Below are 13,848 nucleotides of genomic sequence, written 5' to 3' on the forward strand. Positions count from 1 at the left end.
GGTCATTAGCGAGTGAATCCAGGCTGTAGCACTGGGCTAGCAGGACTCCGGTGAACCGGGCTGTAGCGGGCTAACAGGACTCCGGTATTCATCGCGTGACATTTCCCCGAAGGGACAGACACAGGAACGAAGAAGGACACATGCTGGCCAGCCTAAGTGTTCCGGAGCAGTAGCAAGCTACCATGGCTCGGTGGAAACACTAGGAGACATTTCCCGGTAAGAGAGGCTACTAAAGATAAACAACTAGATGGTCAGAACCCACACATACCAAGCATTTCAATAACATACACACAATATGCTCGATATGTGCAAATACAACATGGCATCACAACATGACTCTACGACTCAAGTAATTTATTCAATAGGCTCCGAGGAGCGAGATATTACAAACATGGGTCTCATGACCCAACATTCAGAGCATACAAATCAAAGCACAAGCGGAAGCTATCATGTCTGAGTACAGACATCTATAAATGAAAAAGGCTGAGAAGCCTGACTATCTACCAAATCCTACCGAGGGCACAAGATCGTAGCTGAGGTAACAAGCTAAACGTCGAAGTCCACGTGGAACTACTAGTGAGACTGAAGTCTCTCTGCAAAAACATAAAATAGGCAAACGTGAGTACAAATGTACCCAGCAAGACTTACATCAGAACTAACTACATATGCATCATTATCAACAAGGGGATGGTGGGGTTTAACTGCAGCAAGCCAACTTTGACTCGGTGGCTATCCTAAACTACGACTGCAAGCAACTCTTTTGAGGTGGCGCACACGAGTCCACATATTCACCATATCAATACACCACTATGGATCCACTCCCGTCTCCCTACGAGAGCGCCATCCATAGCACTCACGCTTATCTTGCGTATTTTAGAGTATCCACTTTCACTTGTCTATGAACTGATATAAGCAACCCAGAAGTCCTTTACCGCGGACACGGCTATTCGAATAGATGATGTTAACCCTGCAGGGGTGTACTTCTTCATACATGTTTCCACCACTTAGCGTCTGCACACGACATGTGCTCGGCAGACTTCAAGCGAAAGCCGACGTGGGTGTAGACCACGACCTACCTAAACACTCAAGTCTCTAGTCCAGGTTTATCGCCTATTCGGGTTCCATCCATGAGGAGATCCGGCCGGAGTTTCGCTCACAGCCCCAAACGATGTGAACAGGGTTCCGTGACACCAAGCGGGCGCCCGGTATACCCGGCCACGTGCCTACCGCATCACAGCCCACCCCTACGGTCAGCGCTGTCCACGGCCTCCAGCATACTACAAACACCAGAAACTACTTGCAACTCCTGGACAGAGGACAAGGGTGAATAAGAAGTCGAGCGGGGTCATATTTCAGGGCCCAATGTATGGTAGTAGCTGAATCATGGATCACAAACACAGAACTCAGTTCCTGAGGACGGCTTCAATGAGACAACCCACCATGTACTCCTACATGGCCTCTCACCGATACCTTTTACCAAATCGTGTTCACACACTTAGCTCACACACAGTAGGACATGTTCACACACCTCTGATTCATCCCGGATGAATCAGACCTGACACAACTCTAAGCAGTAGCAGGCATGACAAACAAGCATGAATGAGTAGGCACAACAGGGCTCAAACAACTCCTACTCATGCTAGTGGGTTTCATCTATTTACTGTGGCAATGACAGGTCATGCAAAGGATAAAGGGGTTCAGCTACCGCAGCAAGTAACAGATGAATCGATGTTGTCCTAATGCAGTAAAAGAGAGCAGGAGCGAGAGAGTAGGATTGTATCGGAATGAACAAGGGGGTTTTGCTTGCCTGGCACTTTTGAAGATAACATTGAGTCTTCATCAGTGTCAACGATCACATCGTCGGTACAACGTCTACCGAGGGAGAACAACACCGGCAAACACAGAAGAAACATGATCAATGCAATGCACAATATGATGCATGCTTATGACATGGCAATATGAATGTGTTTTGAGCTAATGCAACTAGCAACAGATTAAATGAAGTTAGTTAAAATACAAGATTCAAATTCCAACTCCATATATGATTATTTAAATGCCCTTTAATTGATTTGTGCTAAACAGCAGCTATAAGTTGTTCTAACATGCATGAAAATGGTACAGATGGATTCCTTGAATTTTTCTGATAATTTTTCATATATAAATTATTTAATTTGGAGTTACGGTTGAATTTCTATGAATTTTAGAAGTTTATACAATTTTCTGGAATTTTCTGAATAAAAATAAATCCAGAAAATGATTTATTGCGTCAGCACTAGGTCATGCTGATGTCAGCAGGTCAACTGGGTCGCCCAGAGTCAAACCTGATGTGTGGGGGCCACACGTCAGTGTCACAGTTAGTTAACAGGGGGTTATTTGCTTAATTAAAGGATTAGGGGGGTCGGGGCCCACTGGTCAGTGTTAGTGGCTAACTAGGTTTAGTTAATATTTAACTAAAATTAGCAGGGCCTGGCCCCACTAGTCAGCGACCCTGGGGGGTCAAACCCCAGGTCGATCAGGTCAAACCTGCCGGCGACATGACGCCCGCGAGGCCCGAGACGGCGGCGCGATCCGGAAACGCAGCACGGGCCACGGTTCGGGGCGCGGATGGCACCGTTGGAACCCTGGGCCTCGTCCGCGTCGGCTGGTGCTAGAGGGGTCGCCGGAGACGACCTAAATCGACGGCGGTGTCCGCTTCCGCGGCGGCCGGAGTTCGGGCGCCGACCGATTCGACGCTATGGTGCACTACGGGAGGAACTGGTGGGTGCTGCGGGCTCCTGAGGTTGCGGTGAGCACGCCGGTGGGCTCGGGAACGAGCTGCGGTGGCTGTGGCCACGGCCACGCCATGGCCGGCGGCGGGAAGCTCTCGGCCGCGGTGGTAACAACGGCTACGGAGGGAAATAGAGCACGGGGAGAGAGGGGTTCGGCAAAGGAGCTCACGGCGAGGTCGACGAGCAGCTCGGTGGGCTCGGGGAGGTGGCGGAGACGGCGAATCGACGAGCGGCATCCGGCGGCCGTGTGTGAAGAAGACGGCTCGATGACGGCGATGCAGGGCGTCCGAGGTCGCTTGACTCGTCGGAGAGGATGAGGGCGAGGTAGCCGAGCTACTGGGCACGCCGAGGGTCGAGGGGGAGGCTCTGGGTGCGGCAACGGCGAGCGGCGACGATGAGCTCCGCTCGGGCTGCGCGAGAGAGAGAGCAGAGGAGGGGGAAAGGGTCGAGAGAGAGTGCGAGGGGGTTCCAGGGGGTGGCGTGGAGCTGCGGAAGACGTCAAGGAGAGGAGGAGGCAGCCAGGCAGGGAGGAGGTGGCCGGGGCGCGTGGCCGCGCGCGCCACCGAGCAGCTTCGGGGCGAGGGGGAGGAAGACGACAGGGGGAGAAGCGGCGGTGGGCTGGGCCGCTGGAGGAGCTGGGCCAGGTGGGCTGAGAGGTGAGCGCCAGGTAAGTTTTCTCTCCCCTCTGCTTTTATTTCTATTTAATTCTGTTTTCTATTTTTTGTAGTTTGTTTTGATTTAGTTTTAGACACTAAATCATTTTAATAAATTTTGTAGGGTTTTATGTGGCTTGCTAAAATATATACAAAGCCACTCACAAACTTCCAGAATTATTGGAGTCATATTTAATATATATATTAAATATAAATCCAAAGCAATTAGTTATTGGATTAATTCAAATGCCCCAAAATAAATGTTTCAGTCACTCCAAAAATATTGGTTTGCATTTTATTCTTGCCAATATTTTTCAAAGCTGAAAAGGAACATTTCCTTGGAAGCATTTGAAGCAATTTTTAATGTTGATCATCATTTTTAGAAGGTTTCTGAGGCTTAGAAAATCCCTCAATTCAAATTTCATTTGAATTAAAACATGATGCTCACATGAGGTCTGGCCTAGTGCATAACAGGACCAGGGATGTGACAACTCACCCCCACTAACAAAAATCTCGTCCTGAGATTCAAGCGTAGGGTAAGGTGAAGGGGGAGCGCAAACTAGCACAATCTTCACGATCCAGGTTACACTTCATAAGAACCTTGATTCGATCACCATCTTTGTCTCGAAGTCTTCCTCTGAGAACTCCAACTACCATGTCAGCGAGAGGAAAGGGAAGACCTAAAAGAATCGTTCTTCTCGAAGGTCGAACAACTCAGGATTAACTCTCGAAATGAGACATAGCAACATCTCTCGGGCTGAGAGACGAAGCACACATCCATAGCAATGGAGTGAAGCAGATGACAAAGGTTCACTAGGTAGACAACAAATCCAGACTTAAGAATGTGGTGATCGGTTGTCAACGTAGCGAGGAGTTGAATTGCCATGATACCATAACGATGCACCTTAGGGAAGGTGACTCGTAGAAATATCCCCTTAAGTGGCAAAAAGAATTACCTTTGATTCAAAGATCATTGAAACTCTTTATACCATCTTAAGGCAATTCTCGAGCGATCGTTTGGAGGGGGGTCGGTAGAATGGCATACTCGGACTTGGATGATGTGGATTACCTTGTTGAAGACAACGTAATGGATGAATTTGCTTACCACCGGAAATGGAAGAGACTCATGGTAGAATGGCACATTGGCGGTGCAAGCTGGGAACAAAACGCAAATGCTGGGAATGATTCTGGTAACTGGGGGAAGAACCCAACAATAGAGAGTGAATTCACTGTTTGAAAGGGTCATAGCATTGTCGAGGAAGCTGAGAGGAATCCGAGTTAGTGCCGATGACAACATGTAGCGCTTGTGCGTGCTCTCAAGAACTTGAGCATTTCCATATTCATTAGGGTTTTACCAATATCCGTGTCAAGGATCCTGGCAACACAACTTGCTACCACGATGAATGATGATGGATGATGCAGATGCAAAGGAAGATAACACTTTCTTAGATTTCACCCTTGGCGGGGCCAAGGAAATAAAATCTGGATGATCGACCGAGAGACATTTAGCACTCCGCTTCTAATGTTCTCCTTGATGTGCTAGTGTATCCCATTCATTGAAATGGTTTGGTATCTAGAACATCAAGTAAAAAGGTCGGACTTCGGGAGCACAAAAATCCCTAAGGAACAACTACTAGAATAAGTTCTACGAGATCCTTATGGGGAGGTGGCCAACTTCCTCAATCAAGATATTATAATAACAGGTCTTCCGGCTGGGTGTGTTGGCCACGACATCCACTTTACCGGTTTCCGAGGGACCGATATTATAGTTTTTGGGAAATGTTCCAAACCATCATATCTGCCTGAGATTCAGATCTGGTTGGTGTCAGGATATTCCAGACTCATCGAGTCTAGGAAGAAAAACGAAAGTTTGCAACACAAATTGACGAGATGACGTTGCGAGATTCTCGGGAATGAGCTACGATAGCAAGCTCCAAAACATGAGCTGGTTCTGCTACAAACATGTGAACACGCTGTCCCAGACAAACATGACCACGTGGTAGTCTTATAATAAAACACTACCGAGTTCAGGTGGGGAACCATCAACGAGGATATCAAAATCCTTGCATAAGGCATGCTCTTAAGAAGGAACTTCTTCTCCTTGAACAAATCAATCAGTGGCTTGGTGTGCTCGGAACACATATGGAATGAAGGTTGCAAGTCTCCAGACCACAGAATACTTCGCACGTATGCATGACTGACTTGGGATGATTCCAGAGGAAGCAAAACTAACTTTCTCAAATCCACGGCGGCAACTTTCACCAAATGCACGTGTATAAGAGGAAGTCACTCCTTTCATCAAACAAATACTTCATGAGCTAGCATGAAGATAATGCTTTCAAAAGTTTCCAACACTAACTTATTGTCCAACAAGATCTTGGAGAAGATAAAATGATGTTGATGGGCTCAACAACAAATCATCGAGATTTCCATGAAGATGGAATTCCACGACTTGGTGAACAAGGTGATAGCATTGGTCAGACCAAAGATGTAGTGGTGTATGCTCGAGGGATCAACCACGAGTAAGACAACATTACGAATATCGTTGGTTCGGATTTGATTTGAGAATAGCCCATACTCAAATCAAAGTTTTGGCAAGACAATAGCTCCAGCAACTGGTCTCAAGGATCAATTGATGAAGATACCATCTTTCTTCAACACACACTACACAAGAATATCCCTTTGGAACGAACTAAGTCAGACAAGCTTTTATCTTCCAACTCTCCAAGTTGTTGTCTAGCTTAACCAACTAGCTCAGGGATATCTAACACCGATTCTTGGGAAAAAAAGTGGTTTATTGGAAAACCAACTTGATCACGAGCTCAACATAACAGTCAGGTGACAACCTGGTGATACTTTCGAGAAGATATTCGGAAAATCACGAACCACCGATATGTTACTAAGCTCGAGAACAATCTTGCTTTTCAGGGCAAGACGATATGATCAAATGAGCGAGGACTTGACAAAATCCTAACTCATCAATCGAAATGTGCACCAGGAAGATGGACAAGGTAGCACGATCAATCTTAGAATGATGATTCAAGAACCAACACGTTAAGAATGAGGTTATTGTCCATTTAACTACCAAGCAACAAGGTTGCTAGGAGTATTGATTTCACACATCACAATTCATTTGTCGGTATTCCGGTTGCATCAACACGAGGACCGAGGAATGACAATGATGGCAAGAAGTATCACTGTACCAAGAGTTCATAGGATGGTGTGCAATTCCTATAACAATCCCGATATAAAGATGGTAATACTCCAAGGTAGAACAGAGCAAAAGCTGGATTGGCATTTTGATCTGCGGAGCACAACTTCTTTGACCCAATCCTGGATATGGAAGAGGTACTGGAGTTTGTTTCTCCTGGTCATTCTACGATAGAATGGCTTGACGGACCACAAGAGTAATAGGCATCGATAAACGAACGCACGCATACTCTTGACTATCAATTGATAGACGAAGGTCAGTAGACAACTAAAGAGGGACAACTCAAAGGAACATATAACTTTTTGAGTTGTGGAGGCATGGATTAGCATGTCGAACGATTTCAACATAATTCTTCTGGATAACCCATGCAGAAAGGTTGAGCTGGCAGAGTCACAATATAGCATGGAGAACTCATCGAGAGCTCTCTTGTTGTCATCTTTTGGTTCAGAAGAACTCCTGCCAAGAATGGTTCATGGTAATTGGAAGAAGGATGTACCACGGACCTTGAGGACTATCGCAAAGGATACTAGTAACCTAAGGGAACTAGCAAACACTATCAACATGAAGTAAGTAGAGTGAATCTCGGGTTCAAGAACCCAGGAATAGAATACCTACTACTAAGTAGCATCACGGAATGCTTTCGAGAATAAAGGCCAGAAGCATCACACTGGGAACACAAAACATTGCTAGATTACTAGGTGACTCCCTAAAACACCTAGGGTCATAATAATAGCTCCAACATATATGTCAAGGCAATAGAATACCTCAACTCAACAATTAGTGTGATTGAGCTGGCATAAAGGAACATCGAAACCAGAGGGAAAGGATTTTGCAAATGCACCAGACTATTTAGAAACCTGGGATGACTCGGTCAGCATAACGGCTATAAATGCTCAAAAAGATTTGAGACATTCACAAAAATGGTGGCATAACCACTCAGAAGCACAATATCAAGGTTTTGAGATCGTCAGTAACATACAGAAGTAGTAGGAACTGAACAGAGGCTTAAGTCCAATAATTCTATAAGTCTACGGATTAGTAACACGTGATCCTGATAGAAAGAAGAGATAGCCTAGTTCTTAATCCCCGTAGGAAAGATAAGATGATGACTCAGATCAGAAGGGCATAAGGTATAAGGAGTAAAAGAGCCTTACGTTCCATCCCACAATCAATTCCCTTATATAACTAAAGAATTTCTAGACTCAACTTCGACCAGTTTGGCTTGGTAATCCTACAGGCAGTCAAGCTCTGATACCAACACTGTCAGGACCCCGACTCAATGCCACATCGATCTAGCATGTAACACCTCATATCACTTTGCGGCCTCACGCACGGTATTCCCACGGGTGTCGCCTTACCTTTGCCCGGGACCGTTTGCGCCTTTTGGCACACGTATATGATAGTGTCGCTAGCATCCATATGATAAGGAGCCCGGGCTGACATGGCTAGTCGTAAACCCAAAGTGGCACAAACTTATAGGGACAGGCATCCATGACCCAGCATCGAACGTGTCGGTCATCAGCGAGTGAATCCAGGCTGTAGCACTGGGCTAGCAGGACTCCGGTGAACCGGGCTGTAGCGGGCTAACAGGACTCCGGTATTCATCGCGTGACATTTCCCCGAAGGGACAGACACAGGAACGAAGAAGGACACATGCCGGCCAGCCTAAGTGTTCCGGAGCAGTAGCAAGCTACCATGGCTCGGTGGAAACACTAGGAGACATTTCCCGGTAAGAGAGGCTACTAAAGATAAACAACTAGATGGTCAGAACCCACACATACCAAGCATTTCAATAACATACACACAATATGCTCGATATGTGCAAATACAACATGGCATCACAACATGACTCTACGACTCAAGTAATTTATTCAATAGGCTCCGAGGAGCGAGATATTACAAACATGGGTCTCATGACCCAACATTCAGAGCATATAAATCAAAGCACAAGCGGAAGCTATCATGTCTGAGTACAGACATCTATAAATGAAAAAGGCTGAGAAGCCTGACTATCTACCAAATCCTACCGAGGGCACAAGATCGTAGCTGAGGTAACAAGCTAAACGTCGAAGTCCACGTGGAACTACTAGTGAGACTGAAGTCTCTCTGCAAAAACATAAAATAGGCAAACGTGAGTACAAATGTACCCAGCAAGACTTACATCAGAACTAACTACATATGCATCATTATCAACAAGGGGATGGTGGGGTTTAACTGCAGCAAGCCAGCTTTGACTCGGTGGCTATCCTAAACTACGACTGCAAGCAACTCTTTTGAGGTGGCGCACACGAGTCCACATATTCACCATATCAATACACCACTATGGATCCACTCCCGTCTCCCTACGAGAGCGCCATCCATAGCACTCACGCTTATCTTGCGTATTTTAGAGTATCCACTTTCACTTGTCTATGAACTGATATAAGCAACCCAGAAGTCCTTTACCGCGGACACGGCTATTCGAATAGATGATGTTAACCCTGCAGGGGTGTACTTCTTCATACATGTTTCCACCATTTAGCGTCTGCACACGACATGTGCTCGGCAGACTTCAAGCGAAAGCCGACGTGGGTGTAGACCACGACCTACCTAAACACTCAAGTCTCTAGTCCAGGTTTATCGCCTATTCAGGTTCCATCCATGAGGAGATCCGGCCGGAGTTTCGCTCACAGCCCCAAACGATGTGAACAGGGTTCCGTGACACCAAACGGGCGCCCGGTATACCCGGCCACGTGCCTACCGCATCACAGCCCACCCCTACGGTCAGCGCTGTCCACGGCCTCCAGCATACTACAAACACCAGAAACTACTTGCAACTCCTGGACAGAGGACAAGGGTGAATAAGAAGTCGAGCGGGGTCATATTTCAGGGCCCAATGTATGGTAGTAGCTGAATCATGGATCACAAACACAGAACTCAGTTCCTGAGGACGGCTTCAATGAGACAACCCACCATGTACTCCTACATGGCCTCTCACCGATACCTTTTACCAAATCGTGTTCACACACTTAGCTCACACACAGTAGGACATGTTCACACACCTCTGATTCATCCCGGATGAATCAGACCTGACACAACTCTAAGCAGTAGCAGGCATGACAAACAAGCATGAATGAGTAGGCACAACAGGGCTCAAACAACTCCTACTCATGCTAGTGGGTTTCATCTATTTACTGTGGCAATGACAGGTCATGCAAAGGATAAAGGGTTTCAGCTACCGCAGCAAGTAACAGATGAATCGATGTTGTCCTAATGCAGTAAAAGAGAGCAGGAGCGAGAGAGTAGGATTGTATCGGAATGAACAAGCGGGTTTTGCTTGCCTGGCACTTTTGAAGATAACATTGAGTCTTCATCAGTGTCAACGATCACATCGTCGGTACAACGTCTACCGAGGGAGAACAACACCGGCAAACACAGAAGAAACATGATCAATGCAATGCACAATATGATGCATGCTTATGACATGGCAATATGAATGTGTTTTGAGCCAATGCAACTAGCAACAGATTAAATGAAGTTGGTTAAAATATAAGATTCAAATTCCAACTCCATATATGATTATTTAAATGCCCTTTAATTGATTTGTGCTAAACAGCAGCTATAAGTTGTTCTAACATGCATGAAAATGGTACAAATGGATTCCTTGAATTTTTCTGATAATTTTTCATATATAAATTATTTAATTTGGAGTTACAGTTGAATTTCTATGAATTTTAGAAGTTTATACAATTTTCTGGAATTTTCTGAATAAAAATAAATCCAGAAAATGATTTATTGCGTCAGCACTAGGTCATGCTGATGTCAGCAGGTCAACTGGGTCGCCTAGAGTCAAACCTGACGTGTGGGGGCCACACGTCAGTGTCACAGTTAGTTAACAGGGGGTTATTTGCTTAATTAAAGGATTAGGGGGGTCGGGGCCCACTGGTCAGTGTTAGTGGCTAAATAGGTTTAGTTAATATTTAACTAAAATTAGCAGGGCCTGGCCCCACTAGTCAGCGACCCTGGGGGGGGTCAAACCCCAGGTCGATCAGGTCAAACCTGCCGGCGACATGACGCCCGCGAGGCCCGAGACGGCGGCGCGATCCGGAAACGCAGCACGGGCCACGGTTCGGGGCGCGGATGGCACCGTTGGAACCCTGGGCCTCGTCCGCGTCGGCTGGTGCTAGAGGGGTCGCCGGAGACGACCTAAATCAACGGCGGTGTCCGCTTCCGCGGCGGCCGGAGTTCGGGCGCCGACCGATTCGACGCTATGGTGCACTACGGGAGGAACTGGTGGGTGCTGCGGGCTCCTGAGGTTGCGGTGAGCACGACGGTGGGCTCGGGAACGAGCTGCGGTGGCTGTGGCCACGGCCACGCCATGGCCGGCGGCGGGAAGCTCTCGGCCGCGGTGGTAACAGTGGCTACGGAGGGAAATAGAGCACGGGGAGAGAGGGGTTCGGCAGAGGAGCTCACGGCGAGGTCGACGAGCAGCTCGGTGGGCTCGGGGAGGTGGCGGAGACGGCGAATCGACGAGCGGCATCCGGCGGCCGTGTGTGAAGAAGACGGCTCGATGACGGCGATGCAGGGCGTCCGAGGTCGCTTGACTCGTCGGAGAGGATGAGGGCGAGGTAGCCGAGCTACTGGGCACGCCGAGGGTCGAGGGGGAGGCTCTGGGTGCGGCAACGGCGAGCGGCGGCGATGAGCTCCGCTCGGGCTGCGCGAGAGAGAGAGCAGAGGAGGGGGAAAGGGTCGAGAGAGAGTGCGAGGGGGTTCCAGGGGGTGGCGTGGAGCTGCGAAAGACGTCCAGGAGAGGAGGAGGCAGCCAGGCAGGGAGGAGGTGGCCGGGGCGCGTGGCCGCGCGCGCCACCGAGCAGCTTCGGGGCGAGGGGGAGGAAGACGACAGGGGGAGAAGCGGCGGTGGGCTGGGCCGCTGGAGGAGCTGGGCCAGGTGGGCTGAGAGGTGAGCGCCAGGTAAGTTTTCTCTCCTCTCTGCTTTTATTTCTATTTAATTCTGTTTTCTATTTTCTGTAGTTTGTTTTGATTTAGTTTTAGACACTAAATCATTTTAATAAATTCTGTAGGGTTTTATGTGGCTTGCTAAAATATATACAAAGCCACTCACAAACTTCCAGAATTATTGGAGTCATATTTAATATATATATTAAATATAAATCCAAAGCAATTAGTTATTGGATTAATTCAAATGCCCCAAAATAATGTTTCTGTCGCTCCAAAAATATTGGTTTGCATTTTATTCTTGCCAATATTTTTCAAAGCTGAAAAGGAACATTTCCTTGGAAGCATTTGAAGCAATTTTTAATGTTGATCATCATTTTTAGAAGGTTTCTGAGGCTTAGAAAATCCCTCAATTCAAATTTCATTTGAATTAAAACATGATGCTCACATGAGGTCTGGCCTAGTGCATAACAGGACCAGGGATGTGACAATATATGACCCAAGTTCTTCATTTATCCTCCTGGTGAAATAAGTTTCTCGTCTACTCGTTCATATCAATCCAATTCTTTTCCCGTGAGTGGCAGGTGGTCACCTCATAATTTGAGATGTATTCCATAAGACCATATCAAGCTTATTCTTTTCGTTGTTGGTTTCCAACAACTCCGTTCTAGCATTTGTTGTAACCATGCTCTCTCAAGATCTTGTTTCCCTTCGTTCCGGAGGCATTGTGATGTTCCTCTCTGCAACCCATCTTCTTGTTTTGTCAGGAACGTGTTCTTTTCGTCCTTATCCTTTTAACCGGAGTGTCGTGCCCGCTTTTCGAGTTCTTCCCATCCTGTCAAGTTTTGCCTCCCTTCTCAAACGGAGTGCCGCCTGAAATCGTTCTTACCCATTGTGTCATTCTTTCAATAGTTCCGGAGGCAGTGTATTGTTGTTTTCATCAAGTATCCCCTCATCTTGTCAAATTCATGTTCAATTCCTTCCATTTACAGCCGGAATGATGTCCAAATTATATCATTCTTATTCCTTCTCTATCTTGTTTTAACCGGAGTGGTTTCAATATATATCTTGCCCTTCAACCTCAGGGTTTTTCGCAATGTTCCTTGTCCATCTTTTCTAATGGAGTGTTTTCGACTTTGTTCGCCTTCCTTGTATTCTTTTCTCGAATTTGTTCAACCTCGCAAGGTTCTTTGGTTTCACTCGTTTGTCAAAGAAGCAACTTAGTTTTACCTCTTCTCTTTCTCTTCCGTTTTCCCTCCGGTGCCATTCTAGATCTCGGGACGAGATCCTCTCGTAGTAGTGGAGTGTTGTAACGCCCCAAGACCGATGCTCGAGAAGACTTTCATAGGTTCCGATCTCTCCGTGTGTTTCATTTTTGCTTGCTCCTTTTATTTTTGCATTTCATCATGTCATCATGTGCGTGGTGTGATTTCTCATACATATTATGTTGTTGCATGTTCCATGCATGAATCTCGCATCATCCACCTTCTCCTTCCCTCTACTTCCTTCTTTTGACAAGTGCCATTTTTCCCTTCTCCTTTAATGTTCACTTTCTCCCAAACAGTCAAACTTATTGCCCTAAACCCCGCCACCAAATTTCACCTCTTTTGGAAATGTTTTGGTTAGGTTTTAAAATGGCTCAAGTTTGAATTTAATTCAAACTTGAATTATTTTTCAACCTCTAAAATCCCCCAAATCATTTTCTTAAATAGCGCATAATTCCAGGGTCCTGAGGATATTTTCATATCTCTCACCACCCCCTCCAATCACTCCGTACTTTTGTCCTTTTATTTCTGTTTGAAGAAATAGATAAGAGGCAGCAACTTTCCAGCGCAGCCCAGTCCAGCACCACCAGTGATTAGCCAGCCCAGCTGGGCATCCCTACCTTCTGCGCCTAAGGCCCACCTGAGGCCTGACCTAACCGGCCCGAGGCCCAACCGTGCCCCGTGGTTACCCTAGCTAGCCCCGATCCCCTGGCCTCTCCCTCTCGTGTTCTCCCCTCGCGCCGCCAGAGGGAGAGCGTTGCTCGATCCCATCTCTCCCTCATCCTCTCCCCGTGCGACCGAACCTCCCATCTCCCTCCTCTCGAACTCACTCTCTCCCTCCTCGCACTGCACCCCTCGCCCCGATCCCCTCGCCTCCTTCCCCCGCCGCGCCGGCCTACGACCACCGCCGCCGAGCTCCTCCAGGAAGGCCACCTCAAGCGGGAGCCATGCCAGGCTCCTCTTCTTCGCGCCGGTTCCGCCCATGCCCGAGCATCCGAGTAGCCGCAGACCGAGCT

The sequence above is a fragment of the Triticum dicoccoides genome, chromosome 4A (genome assembly GCF_002162155.2).
Source record: "Triticum dicoccoides isolate Atlit2015 ecotype Zavitan chromosome 4A, WEW_v2.0, whole genome shotgun sequence".
Taxonomy (NCBI): Eukaryota; Viridiplantae; Streptophyta; class Magnoliopsida; order Poales; family Poaceae; genus Triticum; species Triticum dicoccoides.